The 20,433-nt window shown below is 31.8% G+C and overlaps 1 protein-coding gene across 2 annotated transcripts in view; it reads left to right on the forward strand.

The window, feature by feature from the left end:
- The first annotated feature begins 8,967 nt into the window (after nucleotides 1-8,967).
- Nucleotides 8,968-20,433, forward strand: part of LOC118192455 (uncharacterized) — a 178,961-nt gene continuing 167,495 nt past the window's right edge. The window contains exon 1 of one of the 2 annotated variants that reach the window (XM_035363430.2): nucleotides 8,968-9,329. The gene's annotated coding sequence lies outside the window, so the exon portion shown is untranslated. The remainder of the gene's footprint in view (nucleotides 9,330-20,433) is intronic. The other variant, XM_035363429.2, reaches the window with a different exon arrangement.

Raw genomic sequence — 20,433 nt, forward strand, 5'->3', positions numbered from 1 at the left:
ATATATGAATTTAATCTTGTCTGTACGACTGCCAGCATCGTTTGCAATAATGAGTTGGTAGTTTTCAACAAAGAAGGTGAGTGTATTTTTCAACAATGTTTTTAAACAAGATGAAAATTCTTTTAAACTAAAACCTACATACCTAAAAGTAAACTGTGATATTTTAAAAAAATTGAAAGAAATTATTCCTGATGTATCTAATACTTTATATAAAAGTATTTTTGAAATTATTTTACCGTTGCAAATCAAATGTAAAAACAATTGTTCGGATATGGTAAGTGATGATGATGAACTTTTTAAAGAACTCATAAACTCTATCAAAACTGAATTAAATTCAGTGATTAAAAAACTATTTAAATGCGAAGGTTGTATTGTAAATCATCCTTCACAAACAAGACATGATTGCATTATAATAAGTGTTGAGGATAGAATTAAATATATTGGGGAAGATATATTTTTATGTATTAATTTTAAAAATATAAGAGATTCTTTAAGGCAGAAAAAAATGTTTCATTTATTTTGTAATAGGTTTTTTGAATCGAAATGTTATGAAGATTATAAAAATGCACTAATATAAGTACAGCTATTCTATTTAAATTTCTGTCTTTGGTTGATGTTATGAGTATTTTTTTTTCCTTATGTTTTTTTTTAATAGAAATATATTGAAATTTTAGTTTTAATTTTAAATCAAACATGTATATCAAATATCAGTAAATGGATATTGTTGTTAATTTGATATTAACTAATGAAAGAAAATTCTAAGTATATTTTATGTATAATACAGAAACTTGTTCTTTGGAAATAAATAAATGTATTTAAATAGAAAAGCTTCTTGGTGAAATGAATGTATTTTTATTTTTTATAACAATTTTTTTAAGTATTGTATGTTTACAGTGCAGTATATGCTTCAAGTGATTCACTCGTGTTGAAAATTTAAGAGTTTATGAAGCGATTATTCGCTGAACTTATGTGATATATTTGTAAGGTTTCTTGAATACGAGTAATCTGAAGAGATATTTGAAATCTCATGAAAGAAACATCAGATGTAGTGTATGTCCTAAGAAATTTAAGTTTGTAGTTTGAAAAGTCGCGAAGCTTCTCGTCTTAGAATTTTGTAGTGAATAATCACAAGTTCTTTTCATGTAAAAAGGATATGAAAACTTATAAAGTTACTTTTAAGAGTAAATCGTGATAAAAAATATTTAGTGAGCATAAGAATTTAAAACAATATGAATCTTTACATCGTATTGAATGTTCGGACATTTTTTCAAGTAAAACAGAATTTGAAGAAAAATCTCACGAATCTTTTTTTTTTTTTTTTTTTTTAAATTTTGCCGGTGTCAAAAGAAACAGAAATATGCTGATGATGATGTTTTGAAACAGCATGATACTTCTCTTCTTATAAATTGCATCCATTGTTTACAAGTGTTTAAAAGAAAAAGTGATCTCTTACACCACATTCGAATGCGACATGATTTGATGTGAATCTTATAAAAACGAAGAAACGTTGACATCGTTAATTACATGCAAGTCTTCTAAAATCGCAAGTCTTAATAGTATGTTCGCAATTGAATCGATTTGCTAGAACATAGAAAATGATCATGTCTTAGATGTACTTCTTGAATATATAAAATTGTAGTTAGTAGGGAAAAAATGAGTTATGATGTAGTTACACTGAGTTAACACTGAGTTATGATATCGGTGTTTGAAATGGTAATCAATAGTTACATTTAAAATGTGTCGTGAGTGTGAAAATGCAGAAATAAAAGAGCTTTGGCGAATTTAATAAACTTGGTTCAATGTGGTTGATGGGAAAAATTTGTTCCATGTGAATTAAATAGTGTAAGATATGAACCTCTTTCTCTCAATAGTTAATTATTCAATTGTAAGACAATTAAACTTTAAATATATATGCATATAATACATGTAATGATTAATATTACATTGATTAATGTAAATAACTGATGATATGTGTATTAACATAGTGAATGTTCGCTTTTATGAAGTTCTAAGCATTACTTTAAATACCATTCATAAAACTTTTATCTCATATATACAAACATGACAATATCTATTGAGTTTTCGTTTATTCTTTGGAATGTATGAAAGTTTAAATATTTTTTTTTTTAATTTAATGTAGATTGGAGTAAAATATCTGTATCTTTCTTCATTTCAATCGGTAATATCTGTATGCTGGTAAAGGTACATATGTTCGTAAGAATTATACTGTGTCACATTTTTGACAATCTTCTTTCATTCATATTAGCTAATAAGAGAATTATTGAAGTTAGTAAAGTAATGAAAATCAACGTTATTGAAAGAAAACTCTAAAAGCATTTACCTTTCCAGAAATATATCAAAGTTCCTTTTCTTAAAAACAGCAGGTGTATCGTAGTTTTTATTTCTATTTCATTAAAAGCTGAACTTGTAAAATGAAAATTTTCTATTAGTGTAAGGTAAACAAAAAGAAAATCAAGAGACAATCCGTATCATGAATGAAATTCAAGTCTTACATCGGATTAAAAAGAAATATTATGAATCTAAATGTTTATGCCTATTTAGCACAAAATGCGTTTATTTGTGTTATAAATTTAACTAAAACCATTCTTATAACAGTATGTTGCCTTTAAACTGGGTAAAAGTGTTAAGTATATTTTCTGATGGTATTGATATACTTGTCAAAGAAGTTCTAGAAACCTCAAATGTCGAAAGAGCATATGATAAGAATCTCCTTTCCTATCGCTACGTCAGTTACAGGTTAAGGGGTGGCTTGAATGGATAAAGGTAATGTTTGTGCAAAAATATAGTAGTTCTATTTTGAAATGAGAAATAATTCGCTTTTTGTCAATTAAGGAAACATGTGGTATTATTAAACAGAATGTCAGTGAAAGACATTGCGTTTGCATAGTGAATTATGAAGGTACTGAAAGGTAGTAAAGAAGGTGAATGAAAGAATTAATTTGAACAAATAAGGTAAGGCTATCATTAAAAGAAAAAACTGTTTAAAAGATGTATGTTAGAATTAAAAGTAAGATGTTAAAATTTAAAAAGATGTAACAGAGTAAAACCAAAGAATACTGGTAATTCCCATCTGGAAAACAGTAATTTGAGTACGATATTGAAAAAGTTGGTTTTAAGAATTTCTTTATGCATGTGATGCAAAACAGTTGCTAGTTTATCATGAGTGCTGACATAGATGCAATTAGTGCATGAAAAATAGTAAAATTAGTATAATTAGTCTCTCTAAAACATGAAAAAATAATAGTGTGAGCAGTGTAAATTCATTTGAAGTACTGAAATATGACATAGACTAAATATCAGAAAATGTAAGAAATATTTTGGTATGTGTGGATGAAACACTGAATGTGGTTGTAAAATTAGAAATGCAAATTATCAACACACTTAAAGGTAATCGGGATTTAAAACTAAACATGATGTTAGAAACTTTGAAGACCATAAAACTATATGAGAAAGAAATGCATTTAGATATAAATGGTATTAAACTGTAAAGTTGTGAATGGAAATTTCTGAGTAAAAACTGTAGATGATCTATTATGATCGAGGAATAAAACAAGTATTATAAAAATTGTAAGGAAATATTTGAATATGGAGTAAATGAAAACAATTTATATCGTCAAAATGAATAAAAAGGGATAAAATGTTGGAATTACGAGTGATGAGACGGAAATAAAAACATTATAATAAATAAGTTAAACTAGAATTAAGAAATATAAGCACAGAAGGGAAATCGTGAACGTAAAAAAAGCAATTAAGAGTTATAGACTTACGTTTTTAAAAAAATATTCGGTAATATAAGGAAAATATTGTTGAACATGTGAAAGAAATTAGAAATTCTGTAGGAAATTTAGCAAAAGAACTAAGATCACGAAAAATAAACGTTTCTTTTTAAATAGAATTTCAAACCACTAAGTTAAAGTGTGTATAGAATACTAGAGTGGTTTAAAAAAAGTAAATGAAGTTAAAATTCAGAATATATTGAACATTATAACGTTAAAAAAAGTGTTAAATTGCATCTAAAATTAAGTAATGTAACAAATAAACAGCATGTGCTGGAACGTTTGTGAAATATAACATATAAGTTAAAAATCAGGGTATGCTGAAATTTATGAAAGGTATGAAAAAAAATAGTATGTGGAAATTAAATAAATATTACAAATTAGAAACGTGTTAAGTATTAAAAAAATATGACAGTAAATGAATATGTTATTATGAACAGAAAACCTAAGAAATAAGTTAAAGTTTCATTTAAAACTACAAAGGATAAAAGTATCAGAATAAAACTGAGTAATAAAAACAAATTATCTTGTAATTTCATTTTCATGACATGATGAACTATCATTAAAGGAAAGTCTTTTTTATATTTGTTTCTTTTACATTGTTTTCAGAGTCGCGCATTGAATAATTTTAACACCAGACTTAAAAAATATATTTCTAAAACATATAATTCACTTTTTAGTCAAGAGAGGGCAGCATCGCTATATCATCAAAATTAAGATGCAGAAAATATTTCCCGTTGCCAATATAAAAAAACTAACTTTAAATGAAAAGCAGGAGGTCTACAACTCAACCAGCAGTCTACCAACACCTCAATTCAACTCGAGACCACGCCCCTTTGGTGTGATGACGTTGCCTTTGGCCCCGCCTTCTGTGTGACGTCATTGACCACGCCCTCAGCTCCTCCTGCCGCAGAACGCCCATTTTCATGCTACTCTCGTCCTCTTCGGTTGCAAAAAAAATATAGGAGTCTTCTAAGACCTTCTAAGTGAATTATTACTATATCTTGTAAAGATCACAGAGATTGAAAAGGGTGTATAGGACATTTTTATTTGATTTAAATAAAATTTAACAAAAGGCTCCCCTCGTGCTTACAGAATACACGTGATTAGTTGATCAGAACCATTTAGAGTGCAGTCTTCTGTTTAGTGTAAGTATAGAGTATTTTATGTGGACACCTCATGACTTCCTTGTAAGGCCTCTTAAATTATGCATTTATGGCTTATATCAAAAGTATTGAATTTGTTTTAATTAAGTTAATGTAAGTTAGCCCACCTTACACAGATAGAGAAACGTGCAACCTGACTGCGTTTCTGACCTGAAGTCGACGTGAAGCCTGATGGCGAGAATAATGCAACGCCGCAGAATACAGCTCTGAAGAGAATAAAATTAGCAACGTGTCCTTCAGCAGGCAGAACACACTCTTCTATCCTCTAAAACCTTCCTTTAAATACTATCTTCTTTCTACCACATTTGAATGCACGAGAGTGGGAAATTTACATTCTGGCAGGAAAATTGGAAACGAGAAGGACAAAAATGCCCATCAAACATAAAATAATTGCTTAATAAACATAAACGAAACTATAGAGTGTAATCTAGCAACACAAAGGGTATTCCATCCAGCAACATTATAGGTCCTGAGTCTTTTAACTACATAACGATGACATTTCATTATAGGCGCCAGAGTACATATACAATTCGAAACCGGATGATTCGATATTTCGTTTCCTTTGAATTGAAAATTCTAAAAATTTGTTTAAAAACAAAGAATTTCTAGAATGCTTTCGCTAATTCGAAAAATTTCGCTAGTCCCTATACCAGTCTGAAGCAGAGTCTGTATGAGTACGTAGAGGGCCAGTACTAAATGCTACATTGGGAGAAAAGTTATTTTTTTATTCGGCACTGCAATCAAACAATCATATTTCTTTCCAAAGAAGCATCTAGCACCTGTTGCTAAAAATAGCATATTTTGTGTGTTTTAGTTAGACCTACCTTACACTTAAACTAATAAATTCCTGTAAGTAAATAAGAATGTAGAATTTTGAAAATATAGCGTACTGAATTTTCAACGCAACGGATTAAACTGAGCACGTAAATTCCAAGCTATTTTAAAGGATTTCCTGTAAAACCCATATTAAGTTAAGGGATTCAGTTAAGGGATCAAAGCCGCGAAAGCCGATAGTTTACACTAATATCTGTTCTTGAGGCAGATATGGCTCGTTCCCCCGAGTCATCCCTGGTATCAAGCTGATTGTCTTGGAAGATCCCTTGCTATGGATTGCGAAAGATTTGTTCAGACAACCCTTTCCCGATTCTTCAGTGGGCACTTGAGGGGACTTACCTTTGAGAGTGGTGTCAAGATGCACCCAATTTGTTCTAAGTGTCACAATGCACCCGCATCACCAGCACATATCCTTGAGTGCCTGGAGTTGTCTCTTGTGGACCTTTGCGGGTCTCTTAAGCTTGTTTTCGATTTTCTAAAGGTGCATGGACTCGTGGAACTCATCTAGTGTATTCCTAGGCATGGAGAGTAGTAACAACAACAACAACAACAATCTGTTCTTGACAGTTGAAGAACCTGGCTGCGAGAGGCGTTCCTATTGTGTAACAATTCAGATTAATTTTCCTCAGAAACACCAGCCCTTTATGAAGGCATCGCTTCCCATCATGTGCTTTGCCATAATCAAAATCGTCCAATAATAGCCAAGCGGTAAAGTAGAACCCCGGTAGGCTGATCTCGGCAAGCGAACTGGCTGCACGGGCGTTTCTGTAGTTTTCCCCAAGTAACATCGAGCCAGTTTCCCTTAGAAAATGCTCCACGAAGACGTCCCTCAGGCAAATAGCCTTCGTGTGTTTTGTCATAATCAAATAAACCAAACCATAACTAAATCTAATCTATCTAAAATTATTGTTTAAAGATTAATTTAAATATTTATTTTATTAGATATACTACCTAATTTCATATTTTGTTTTTCTTTGATTAATTTATGATGCATAAGGAGTGCCAATTATTTAAATTTTAGTGAGCGAATAATACTTCTTCCAAACTGATCTTTTCAATCTTAAAAATTACATTGAATATATAAAAGATTGTAAATAATGTTAATTGAATATGACATAATAATATTCTTTTTATTGTCTCATGTAACACTCTTGCATTTTAAAGGATGTATGAGATAAATTCATGCAAACAGCAAACATATCGGTAAACATTCGCCAACATTGCGAAATAAGAAACTGAAAGTCTCAATTATTTCAAAGAATTTGTTTATAAAAGAACTTAGCAAACTTTAAATGCGATTTAGAATTTCATTCTTAATTTCGATATTCAGAAATACTGAAATCAGTATTTTCAAAATTACGTACGCCAACTCACCGACAAATTTCGCACGAAACAATAGCGAGGCCTTTTGTCGCAAGCAATAACAATGCTTAGTGATGGCTTTTGACCGTTCTTCTGTAATCATTTGATTAATTGATTACAACTGTAGTTGATATAAAAAGTTGCTTTTAAAAGTTTCCGGTCTTACTTATAATTATAAAATAAAAAGCGAACATTTAAAAAGAAGGTATTTGGAAAGATATTACTAATGATGCTTTTAAATACATATTACTTTTAATTAAAAACTGCATGCTTACAGTTTATATTTCATTGCATTCTGCTTTCCTATGTGCGGTTGTTATTAAATCAAGTGCTTTATATCATTAAAAATATTTTTTTTTTCCTACATTCATAAGATTTCTCTATAACCATTGCTAAGGACAACCGTTTTTCTGTTTTCCATCTCGAAATGTTCAGGTTAAAAAATAAATAAATAAATAAATAAATTTTTAAATCTAAAAGAGTTCAGATTAAATTTGATTTTAAAGGTCTCCCAAAGGATTTGTTATGCTCTTGTTGAGCACGCAGTCTACCAGTCTGCTCTTGCACTTCCTCCTGCTAATCCATATATTTTTTTAACTTTATTAAGCATCGTTTTCTTTACGCTTACGCCACATACAATTAAAAAAAAAATCAAAACTTTTTTAAAGCTGCATAGCAGCATATGTTTAAAATTCCCGATGCATTGTCAAGTGTCGGCATACATTTTTTTATTTTTTTTTTCAAACTTTTATCAGTTCATCATATCAATACTTAGTTTTCTTAATAAGATGGCTACCAGAAAAAAATTTTGTCTTTTTATAAAGACAGTAAGTTACCACCTAAGAACTTACACCTAAGACACCTAAAAAGTTAAAAATTAACTTTTTATTAAATATCACGTTCTTCGCCACAGTACGCCACATTTAATTCAATTCAGTAAAATTACAAAATATTTAAAAACAGAATATCTTTAGAATTTCCAATAGACAATCTAATGTGCTAGGGATAAAAGTGCTTGATTCCGCACAGTGTTGCCACCGTTCGCTTTCAGATCGTTGAATTCGTTAATCAAAAATTAAAAACAGAATATCTTTAGAATTTCCAATAGACAATCTGATGCGCTAGAGATAAAAGTGTTTTATTCCGCACAGTGTTGCCATTGCTCGCTTTAAATCGTTGAATTCGTTAATCAAAAATTAATGAAAGTTTTATAAAATATGAAATATGAAATTAAAAATTCGGGCTTCCAGTTTGACGGCTCTATCTACCATCGTTTTCTAACAGTACAAGGTATATACATACATATATACAGATTCTTCATTCTTTAATTTCTTTAAAAATAATACAGGGCGATGATATTTGGTGGCAACAACTTGGAAAGAGATTCGCCGTTTATAGTGAACCAACGCAGAATCTCATTTCGAAACTAAGCTTTTTTTGGGCTGAAAATGATTATCACAAAGTTGGAAATTTTTTTCATAGTTTCTAAACTGATTACTAAATTGAAGATGATTGCCACAAGCAGAGAAAGTGGAAAGAAATAACAAAATCTAGTACAAAAATTGACGAATTGTGATGAAATATATGACGATAATTGACGGTCATATATTAAATGAAAGAAGTATGACTCAGTTATCTGCAGCAATAAAACCACAATTTTCAGGCGAGATACTGAATGCTATCAGAAAAATGCGAATAAAAATTTAGTCCTATCAGACAAGTTAAACAACCTACCCATCCTTTTCCGGTTTTGTAAAAAAGCAGCACCATTTGTCCAACCGGACTCAATTCTCGAAACCGCTAACAAAATTCAGTCATCGCCGGTCACTAGAGCTCTCCGTGACGTCACGACTACAAAAATTGAAAAACCTGGCAAAATACTCGTGAGGAACTTGACCGTCGCGGACGCCACCTGGATTGTGGTGACGTCACACGCGGGAGCTTCAGTTCTGGTTGCATTTCTAAACCAGTGGCAAAAAGTATCCAACAAAGCAGTTCGCGCAGAATCGTTCTGTGCAAGCGGTGTGTTATTACTAGAAACACTTGCTCCGTTATTGTTGCACTGCTTATACTTGTTTTGTCAAAACGGGCTGTTTTTTTTGTGTTTTCAGTTTCGCGGAATTACACGAATTGATTCAGGAGATTTTTTCCTTGTGCGACCCTAATTTAAGTAAGTCTAATTTGTATTACTAAAATGTTTTACAATGTTATTTATATTAAAAAATGTTTTTTCTGACATTTCTGCTTAACTTCTCTTGTGACTTTTTAATTTGCTTACACTGTTCTGTGTTATTTACATCAATTAAAATCGGAACGATACTCTAAATATTCGTGCAATTTAACAATTTGTATTCTGCTGATGATTTTTCATCATATTTCATCGCTTATGTTTGTCTGAAATGAGGTTATCTACTTCTGGAAGCATTCACCGATTTAATTATGGAACTGTATTTCACGCAGACTAGTTTTAGTATTAAAAATTTGTAAATGTTTTTTGAAAATTATATATATATTTCACGTCCCATAAAAGATCTGAACCGTTACAAAAGCGTTTCTTGTACTACTGAAAATTTTTTATTATTATATAGTTTTTATTAGGTATAAGTGAATATTTTAGCAAGAATTTGTTTATAAACGTCCATCAGAAATTCTCGTCATTATGCATTTTTTCTCTCTTGCAAGATTTTAACAAAAATTAAGGAAACTAAGATCTAGTATAATAGTACGATTGATGTGTTTTTTTAATAAGCATATTTCAAAACAAATATTTTACTGTATTGTAATATAGCACGACAAAAAATGTGTAGAAATGCTGATTAATTTAGTTTACTGTGAAATCAAGGAATTGAACTCTTATGACGCCTCGGACAGTGTCACCTTATGGTACTGATCTCAGGATCACATGTCAACAAATGTTTTATTTATTTATTTTTTCTGGGAAACATCGTGCATATCTTGGCAACTTCCCCATTTTAGTGAAAATAATGAGCTTATTTATCTTAAAACGGAAAATGATAGTCATAGCTGTGAATAAGGATAATATATTTGAACAATAATCGCAAAACCATTCTAAGATTCGTAGGACTAAACTAATTAAGCAATAATATTTATCGCATTTCCAGGGAAATTATTTCTGTATTTTTTATAACTTTTTATTTAATTAAGGTATAAGAAAAGTAAATTGAATAACAATAGATTATATTGTTATAATTAAATTGAATAACATATAGATTTTCATAATATTTTGGTGGCTATAATTGTAGTAATAGCAAATAACTGATTAATAGTTATTGTAGAAAATGGAACTATTTAGCTTCCATTCCCCTTAAAACTTTTTTTTATTAGCTCATGAAATAATACGATTTTTGAAGATAAAATCAATACTGTTTTTGTAAATCTTTAAATCAATGTTTTTGTTTACACTAAGTAATTAAAAAAAAAAAATAAATAAAAATAAATCACCCGCTCCGGTGCAATACGGTATTCCGCCATTTCCCCGCTTCATCTTATAAAATAACCATAACATGGGCGTGGATATATATAGATTTTCATAATATTTTGGTGGCTATAAAAGTTATTTTACACAGGAAATTAATCTAAAATTTATTTTGGAAATCCATTGATCATTCATTAAATTCAGTATTGTCTCATTTCTTATCTCATGAAAATAAATTATTAAAAAGATTTTAAATTTCAGAAGTGTTAATTACATTGAAACAACTGATTTTACAAGTATTTATAAATGAAATTCGAGTTATCAAATTAATAAAAAGTTATTAAGTTTATTTTGATTACGTTACAAGAAACTAGAAAATTTCTTTGTAAACAATTTAAATGGAAAAATTGAAATGTTAGTAATATATATATATATATAATTTATTATCAGAAAATTGTTTCATATCATCTCCAACGAGCATAAATTTAATTAATGCAATGAATTATTTGAATAAATGAGTCAGTAACTTAAGTATAAGTAATTTAGATTACTAGTGTAGTAAAAATATTTTTAGCGCATGTATTCGGCTTTTTAAATTACTCATAATTACTGATATATATATATATATATATATATGTGCGTGTGTATAGCGTCTATGCTTATTGCTGCTATGGCGTGACCTTTTAATAGATAAGCGTATATGTGCGTGTGTATAGCGTCTGCATGTTTATTGCTCTGGTGGCGTGACCTTTTAATATGTAAAAACATGTGTATATTACTTTTATTTCATTTGGATTTTGATTTTTATTTCAATTTCATTTATATATTGTTCGTTTCTTCTCATTTTTAGTTTAAGTATTGTTCTGTATGAATACTATCTTTATTTCTTTAATTAATTGTCTATCAGCGAGTGAAGGAATTATTTCACATTTCTGAGATTTAAATTCGGATTTTATAAAATTGAATAGAAATTTACAATTAGAATAGGGATTTTGTTCAGATATGTGAAATGACGAAACGCTGTTCTCATGAATTTGGTTTTATTGAGATTATGGCAAAGCACATTTGAGCTATCTGCCTAAAAGAAGGGATGCCTCCGTGGAAGACTTTATAAGAAAAACTGGCTCGCATACACATTACACATGGGGAAAACCACGAAGACGCCCATGCAACCAGCTCGTTCGCGGGATTCGAACCTCGGACCGAACTACCAGTGCTCGGCGACTTTACCGCTCGGCCGCGAGTGGGCCTAGATGGCTCCTATTCCCCCTGACAAGTCGGGAACTTTTCAATGGAATCAGCAATAATTCTCTTGTTTTTAGACATATTTTAGTCCTTATTTTTGTATTGTTATTAGTTTTTATTTTTTCATTTTATTAACGATTCCAATTTACTGAGGAAACCAAACTACACATTAGGTTCACTTCATATTTCATATGAGATTATTTTTCATTTACTTATTTTCTCCCTTCCTCTTCTATATATGTAAAACTCTCTTTGTCGTATAATGAACAAATTAAAGAAAATCTGAAATCTTTCAGATTTTATATTAAGTCCCAAGCGGCATTTTTTTCATTTACATACACACGTACACGTTTCAAGAGCATTGTGGCTAACATCCCTTTGGGTTAAAAACATTTAAAAACCTCATATCTTTAGAATTTCATATGAAGAATGTCTTAAGATAGACAGACACCTGCGCTGGAGATAAAAATGTTTATTTCGTACAATGTTGCCACTGTTCGCTTTGAAATCGTTGGGTTTTTTTTAATCAAAAGTTTTACAAAATATGAAATGGATAATAAAACAAATTTGAAATTCAAATTTCTGGCTTCCAGGTGCTCATCTTCGGGTGGAAGCCTACATTATTCAGAATTTAATGGCTCTAGATACCATTGTTTACTCATAAGCGAGAAACATTCATGCAGATTCTTCAGTGTCTAATTTATTTAAATATAATATTTGTTGGTGACAATTTGAAAAGTGATTCGACGTAAAATGCCGTTTCGAGACTTCCAGCCTTTCTGGGCTAAAAATAATTTAAATGTATATTTAATACATTCATAAAGTCTACCAGTGCACTGTGCTTTGACAACGTAAGAAACAAGTCACGTAAAATATTACGAATTCTAAATCGAGCAGGTGTTGCATTTGGTTAATACGTAATGCGCTTCGTCATAATTTTCAAGGCCTATTCAGCAAATCGATTTTCCCAAGGTAAATGAAGATCTACACTTGGCTGTTCTTGCGGTATTAGAACTACATTCTGTTCTGGCTGCTTTAATTCCCATTTTTACTCTAATCGCCTAAAACTTATTAATCTGCCTACGAAGATTTTGCCAATCCCAGATCTGTTTTATCTGGTTTGCAATTATTCGAACGAAATACCTTTTTTACCTAAAGTTTTTTTGTTTGGTTGTAAACTCGGCAGTGCAATCGCTGAATGTATAATCGTGCTTTTGAATAAATCAAGTAATCGGAGTTTCACAGCGAGTGTACGCGCTTTTCTGGAGTTAATGCCAAATAATCAGTTAATGTTATATCACACGCAATTATTTTTCTGAAAATAAAGCTTAAACCATCATTATTTCAATATAAAAATAGATTGTTTACCCTTTATTACTACCATATATTTCATAACAACAGGAATGAAAATGACTGTTGATCCTATAAGCTGAAAATAACTGTTTTTATTGTTTGTCTCCTTATTTGTAACTATAACGCTTATAAACACATTAAACGTAGGTTAACATTTCATGTTTGAACGTAATGTGCAAATCTAAGGATTTTAAAATGTAAACAGCCCTATGAAAACAAACAAGCAATTTAATTTTACTCATTTTCTGGTTGTGATATTTGGTACTTCATTTTTTATAGTGACCCTGGACCTTACGCAGCTATGATTTTTTTCAAATTCGTGAAGCGCGAATGTAAAAATAAAAAGACGCTAGATATATATATAAAAGAAAATCTGAAAGGTTTCGGATTTTAATTTGCGTCCAAAGGGGGCGTTTTTTTAACATTTTGTGCGTTATTTTTATTTATTAAATATCATGTTCTTTGAACTTAAATGATAAAATTCAGTTCAACAGCAATATTACAAAATAATTTAAAATTGAGCATATCTTTAAAATTTCCGATACACTGTCTCACGCGTTGGAGATAAAAGTGTTTTTTCTATACAACGTTGCCATTGCTCGCATTGAAATCCTTGAGTTTGTTAATCAAAAATTCGTTAAAGTTTTACAAAATACAAAATCGCTAATACAACAAATTCCAAATTTCAAATTTGGGCTTCCAGATGCCCATATTCGCAGTAGGATTACGTCATTCAAAATAGGATGGCTTTAGGTACCGTTGTTTTATCAGATTGCGAGGAACATATATACATTTATGCAGATTCTTCATTATTGAATTTCTTCAAATAAAATACAGGGCGATAATATTGGGTGGCAACAGTTTGAAAAGTGAAACGGACATTCAGAGTGATTCGACGCAAAATCGCAAAACGAAAACAATAGTTCCTCAGGGACAAAAGCCCCTTTGAACTAATAATAGCAATAATATTCAGATATTGTTTGCTAAGAATATTTTTAATAATCACTAAAGTGACTGTAACCAACTTCTCCGAATTGCTCACTTTTGTATCCTTTCCTTGGTTTTCCCCATGTGTAACGTGTATACGAGCCAGTTTCCCTTAGAAAGTCCTCCACGAAGGCATCCCTCCTCTTAGGCAGATAGCCCTCGAGGCTTTGCCATAATTACACACATACACATTTGTATCCTTTCCAGCAATCTGGTTTCGTTTGGTTTATTTAATATGGCAAATCACTCAAGGGCTATCTGCCTAAGCGGATGGATGCCTTCGTGGAGAACTTTCTATGAGAAATTGGTTCATATACTCGTTACAGATGGGGAAAACCGCGATAACGCCCATGCAGCCAGCTCATTTGGTGGGATTCGAACCCTGGACCGAACTACCAGATTGTTGATCCCTCTTCCACATGTTGAATAATGTTGCGCAGTAATATACTATCATCTGTATTCTGGATTTGAATAACAAAGCGCTCCCATTTTCTCGGCGTACTCCACAGCTGTGGGAGCATCAGCGACAGAGTGGAGTACGCCACAGCCCCCGGCGTCGTTGGCGTTGATGTTCTTGCGTCGGATGAAAAAACTATTATCGATTTCAAAATTTTATTGGAGCTGCGTATTTTGCTCTCCAATAAAATCATCATCTTTGCATCAGATGTAGGGTTCATTTTCCAGGTGTAATTGTTCCGAGCAGCTGCAGAATTTTCACACGCATTAAGCTGTTCGTAACCCGAGGACTTTATAAGAGAGTGGGTTTCTTATAAGGTCCATGTTTATAACACCATTTGATGGACGTCAGCTACTTTGCCCAAGAATGCTATAAATCTAATAGCAATGACCAACGATGTTCTGGAACCACTAACCCAATTTCCAACACCGAGGCCCCCCTTTATATATATATATATATATATGGTTTTTAACATTGGACCTCCAAATAGTTTCGTCATTAACATATATTTTCCTGTTGTGGCTATTTTCGCATAATCGTTGAGATAAAAGACGTCTTTATTGGAAAAGTTATATGGCATCCACCTCTTCATTTGGCAAATTGAAAGACTGTTAACTGCATATTCACAAGAAAGCAAAGAATAATTTATAAAATACAATGTTAATTCGCAAAAATAAAACATAAGTCGGTCTCGGGGGCCGCTGTGATAAAGAAGTACCTAATAATTTTACTATAATCCACTTTTCCTTGAAATACAGTTAAGTAACTTAAAATCGTATGATGAAGGCAAAAAATTAACAGAAACGAGTAATTCCTGACAAATGAATGAAAAAAAACAAAAAGTAAAAAGAGGATGAAATCGGATGTCGTTATTTCAGTTCACGGTGAAGACTTCTTATTTTTAAGATTTCTTCATTTCCTGAAATTCACTTTTTTACATGAAATATTTACTGTTACCGTAATAGGTAGTATCAACATTCTTTAAAATAAGATTTATATTTGTAAAACAACCTCCTGCGTTGTATTTTGTGTTTGTATATCTGACAATGCGGAAATATCGTTGTAAAATAGCTTTAAAACCATTACTTTGGTATGACAAATTGTGTGTGTGTGGGGGGGGGTGATTATCCAATTCTTTTGTTTATTACTGTAACTTCCTGTGAGAAATGCAGCATATTTGATGCATCTTCTCAGAGTCCATTGCTTAAAATACATGCATTAACCGCTTACGATTTCGTTATGTGTTGTATGAAGCATAGTGCGCCTACATAGGTAACAAAAAGTTTAGTGTAGTTTACCATAATTTAAATAATTCTAAAAATGATTCCCTTATAGTTTTTTTTACGAAGGTAAAACCATTCAGTATTCTAAAAATGATTCACTTATAGTTTTTTATGGGGTAATTTGTAAGCTATTTATTATTATTAGCACAGAAAAGCGTTAGCCGGAATGGACTGTTAGTATCCAAACGGGATTTCCCGTCATCCACTATAAACAACGAATCAATTTTCAAACTGTTGCCACCTGATATTATCCTCCTCTATTGTCTGAAATTAAATAATGAACAATTTGTATGTATGTATGTAAAACCCAACGGTACTTGGAGCCATTAAATTTTGAATAGCATTGTCCCCCACCCGAACATATGCACCTGGATACCTGAATTTCGAATTTTATAAAACTTTAAACGAACATTTTTATAAACTCAACGATTTCAAAGAGAACAATGGCAACACTGCACGGAATAAAATATTTTAATCTCCAGCGCGCGAGGCTGTCCGTCGGAAATTCTAAAGATATGCTGCTTTTAAATATTTTGTGTTCATGCAACGTAAGTGCGAAGAAAGTGATATCTAATAAATAAAGTTAACACACAAAATGTTAATAATAAAAAGATACAAAAAAAAGGCATGTGCTGCTTTTAAAATTTTGCTGTTGAATGGTATATGGCGTTGTGTGAAGGAAATGTAGCTTAATAATAAAGCTAGCAGGAGTAAGTGCAACAGCAGAATGGTAGACTGGGAACTCAGTGAGAGCATTCAAAAAAAACCTTAATAAATCCTTTTGGGCGGTTTTTAAAATCTGAACTGAGATTTTTATTATTATTATTTCGTCCTTTTGCTACGAAAATAACCGATTTTGCTTATAAATTTTGATATCAAACGTACTAGATTATTTTTTCTCAATTAAAATTCTTTTCGGGATAGAGCAAGCAACATGGGCAATTAACCTAGTTCAGAATTTTTTAAATAAGCTTTCCCGGAGAGCCTAGAATTCAGCAAATAGATCGTGATCTATCTTTAAGCAAGTTTCGCCTGTCATATTGGAAAGCTAACGCTTTTGTTTAAGCCATTGCATTTTTGAATTTTGCATTACAAAAATTAATGATAAAGTATTTTAAGACATCGATCTGACAAATTTTGTGGTAAAAAAGGAATACATTAAGCTGGGCAAAATTCGTGTATAAAGGTTATCTGTGATGATTCTATTAGAAATGCTCAGTGCATACCACTGGATATTTAGTTATAAGACCTAATATGTGCGATAGTGGCAATATCTGCTGTGGACAATTTTCTACCCCTCCGGTAGGGAATAGGTAGGGGCCGCGAGACCGCAAAAATTGCTTTATCTATACCCGCAATAATTATTTCAAGAATGTGTTAGGAGGAGGAGGGTGGGGAGAAATAACCTATCCTTGAACAAGTGATAAATAATAAACTGAAGCTTAAAAGATCAATTAAAAGAAACTTTAAGAATATTTCTGCGCCTGTCCTGCTGAAAATTGCTGTCTAGCGGGACATTAGTCTGGCATCATCTGAAAATGAATCATCTGAATCCTTGCCATGGTAGATTATGTTAATTTAATCAATAGCGGCAAACATGGGGAGGGCTATCATTACAGTATGAAGTTTTGTATCAACTTTTAATTTATCATTCCAATGTTTAGCTTATACTAGGTGTCTGATAACTGTATACCAATAAAAACTAATTATTTTAGAATAGTGCATTGGTCAGAACAGGAAAAATACTAAGCATATTGTTTTTAAAGAACTGTAGTACTCTTGAATTTCCACGGCTAAATTTAAAATAAAGTATAAGTATTTATACTCGAAAAAATATTTGATACTGTCATAGTGCTCAAGCGATCCAGTGCAATAAATGCGTAGATATTTCTTGAATAACTAAGTCTTTTCCTTATTAAAAACGCCCCACCAGTGGCCGTAAAGTTAAAACTGCTGAATACTGCTACTTCAACCTGAGTTCAAGCTCAGGCGAATGGGCTGGCTGCGTAATTGCTTTTTGTGGTTTTTCTAACATATAGTGTGAATACGAGCATGTGTCACATAAAAAGTCCTGTACGAAGGCATCGCTTCTTAGGAAGATAAACCTAGTATGCTTTACCTTGCATGCTTTGCCGTGATCAAAATAACCTATCATAAATACTTGGTCTAAAACTCTTTTAGATGTTAAATTGAAATCTGCATGTCAAGATCAGATTGTAATTTCTTAATGTATAATGTTCGTATTTTTTTTTTTTTTTTAACTTTATGAAACTTTAATGGAAAACTTCTTGGAGTGTTAGACTTCAATGAATTTCTCCTTATATATAAATCTAAAAAAAAAAAAAAAAGTCTGAAAATAATTTTCTTAAGTGAAATTTTTCATCTTCTAGAGACAGCTGAGAAAATTAAATAAATGCAGCGAAAGAATGGATGGCTCATATTTCAGCATCGTGCCAACGAACAATATTATTTTCAAACAGTAAATCAAAAATGCCACAAATGATACCTAAATCCATCAACCCACGTTTCATTTCTTTTTGTTATGTTACGCACGATTAGGTATGTTCGTCACCATTTCTGTAGAATGAGGATGAGTTTCCTTTCCTTCTCGTGTTAACCTGATTTGTGTCCTCAGAAACGTGCTGTCCGAATCCTATTGTCCGACAGATCTGCCCCACCCGAGCTCATTACGTTTGAATTACAGTTGCCAAACATATTTAATCCTCGATAGTGTAGTTGTTACTTTCGGTCAATGATCCGTATTCCCGTAAATCTCGTATGGGATATCGATAATGTTCGTAATGGTGGTTGCTTAGAAACGAGAGCCAAGTTCTACTAACATTTATTAAGGTATAGGTAAAGTTAAAACACCTAAGTGCAGAATGGATTGGTTAGACTTCGCAAAAGGTAATATATAATTTCAATGGATAGTCAATTAATATACATAATCAATATTTGTCACTTAAATTCTGTATTTCCAGTGTTACATTTTTTTAAAGCAAAAATACGAAAAAACTGTGGACAAAAAAGAAAAATCGAAAGAAAAACAATTTACTGTCAAATTCAAATAAACAATTACTCGCTTTAATTATACCTTTGATTAAAATATTCGGTCCACCAGTGGAAGAGTGGGCAAAACCGTTGAGTACTATAAGTTCGATTCAAATTCCAGCGAAGATGCTTGTTGAATCGGCGTTTTCATGGCTTGGAGAGTTAGTTCCAGCACGGCTGGTTTGGTTTTGGTTTATTTAATTATGGCAAAGCTATCTGAGTTAGGAAGAAATATGCCTTCGTGGAGGACTTTCTAAGGGAAACTGGTTCATATACACTGTACACATTAGAAAAACTATCGAAATCCCTATTCAGCCAGCCCGTCCACTGAGATTCGAGCCCCTGATCAAACTACCAGTGTTCAGCGACTTCACCGTTCGGTCACTTGCTGGACTTAATTCAGGATAAACGACTGTTGCAACGCGGGCATTTGGCTGCAAGAGTTGAAGATTAGCGATAAACGTACCGTGAGATTTTGTAGCTGCATTATGTTTTGAAACCTTATACAGTAAATTAGTTAAACTTTTAAATCCTTAATGTTGCAGATTCTTAAGATTTTATATCTGCAGAACCTTAGGTGTTGTTTATAAACATAAACACGTTTATTTGCATCCGAAGTCTCAATCGAGGAATTTTTTTCAAGCATGCTGCCTTTCTGTGTTTAAAAATTTTTTATTATATCGTGGTAATTCTCCAGTTTTGAATGCTGATACTTTACAGTAGCATTTGTTGAGCTATTTTTAATTTTCCTTACTAAGCAGATACTTTAACATACATTAATAATTCCACTTACGCTATTCTGCTTTTCATTAATTTTTTTCTTTAGCTCGTTGTAAAGATTTCGATATCTGGGTGCATCCGCGCTCTGCTTGTCTACCGGAACCGAATTTTATCCCCTCCAAAAATAGCAAATAGGCTGACCAGCGGCTGAGCGGTAAAATCGCTGAACACTGGTAGTTCCAATCTAGGTTCGAATCAAGGCGAAAGGGCTGTTTGCGTGGGCGTTTAGAACCACGTGTAAAGTGTATATGGGCAAGTTTTCCTTAGAAAGGCAGATAATTATCGAGTGCTTTGCCTTAATCAAATAAACCAAGCCAAAGGCAAATAGCTTTCAAAGAAACTGGCCGCATAATTTTTTTCCGCGTAATGTGAATAGCAGAAAGTTTCCCTTAAAGCGTCTGCCACGAACAGATTACACTCTTTAGGCACATTATCTTAACTATTTACGCTCCTACTCGCTCACTAAATATTGATCTAAATATTTTTAAGTAAAATAAAATAAGTGGTTGAGCATCATTTAGAGTTATATAATTTTAATTGTGATAATTAAATATTCGCCTAAGTATTTTTAAGCGAAATAAAAGAAACTGACAAGTAGTATCTAGAAGTGGATTAATTTAGCTATGGATCTGCCGTGGTTGAAAAAATCCACTCCTAAATAATACTTTACATTTCCTTTATG

This window comes from Stegodyphus dumicola, chromosome 1, assembly GCF_044657685.1.
Source record: "Stegodyphus dumicola isolate Sdum_Otavi_A_Nest chromosome 1, ASM4465768v1".
NCBI lineage: Eukaryota > Metazoa > Arthropoda > Arachnida > Araneae > Eresidae > Stegodyphus > Stegodyphus dumicola.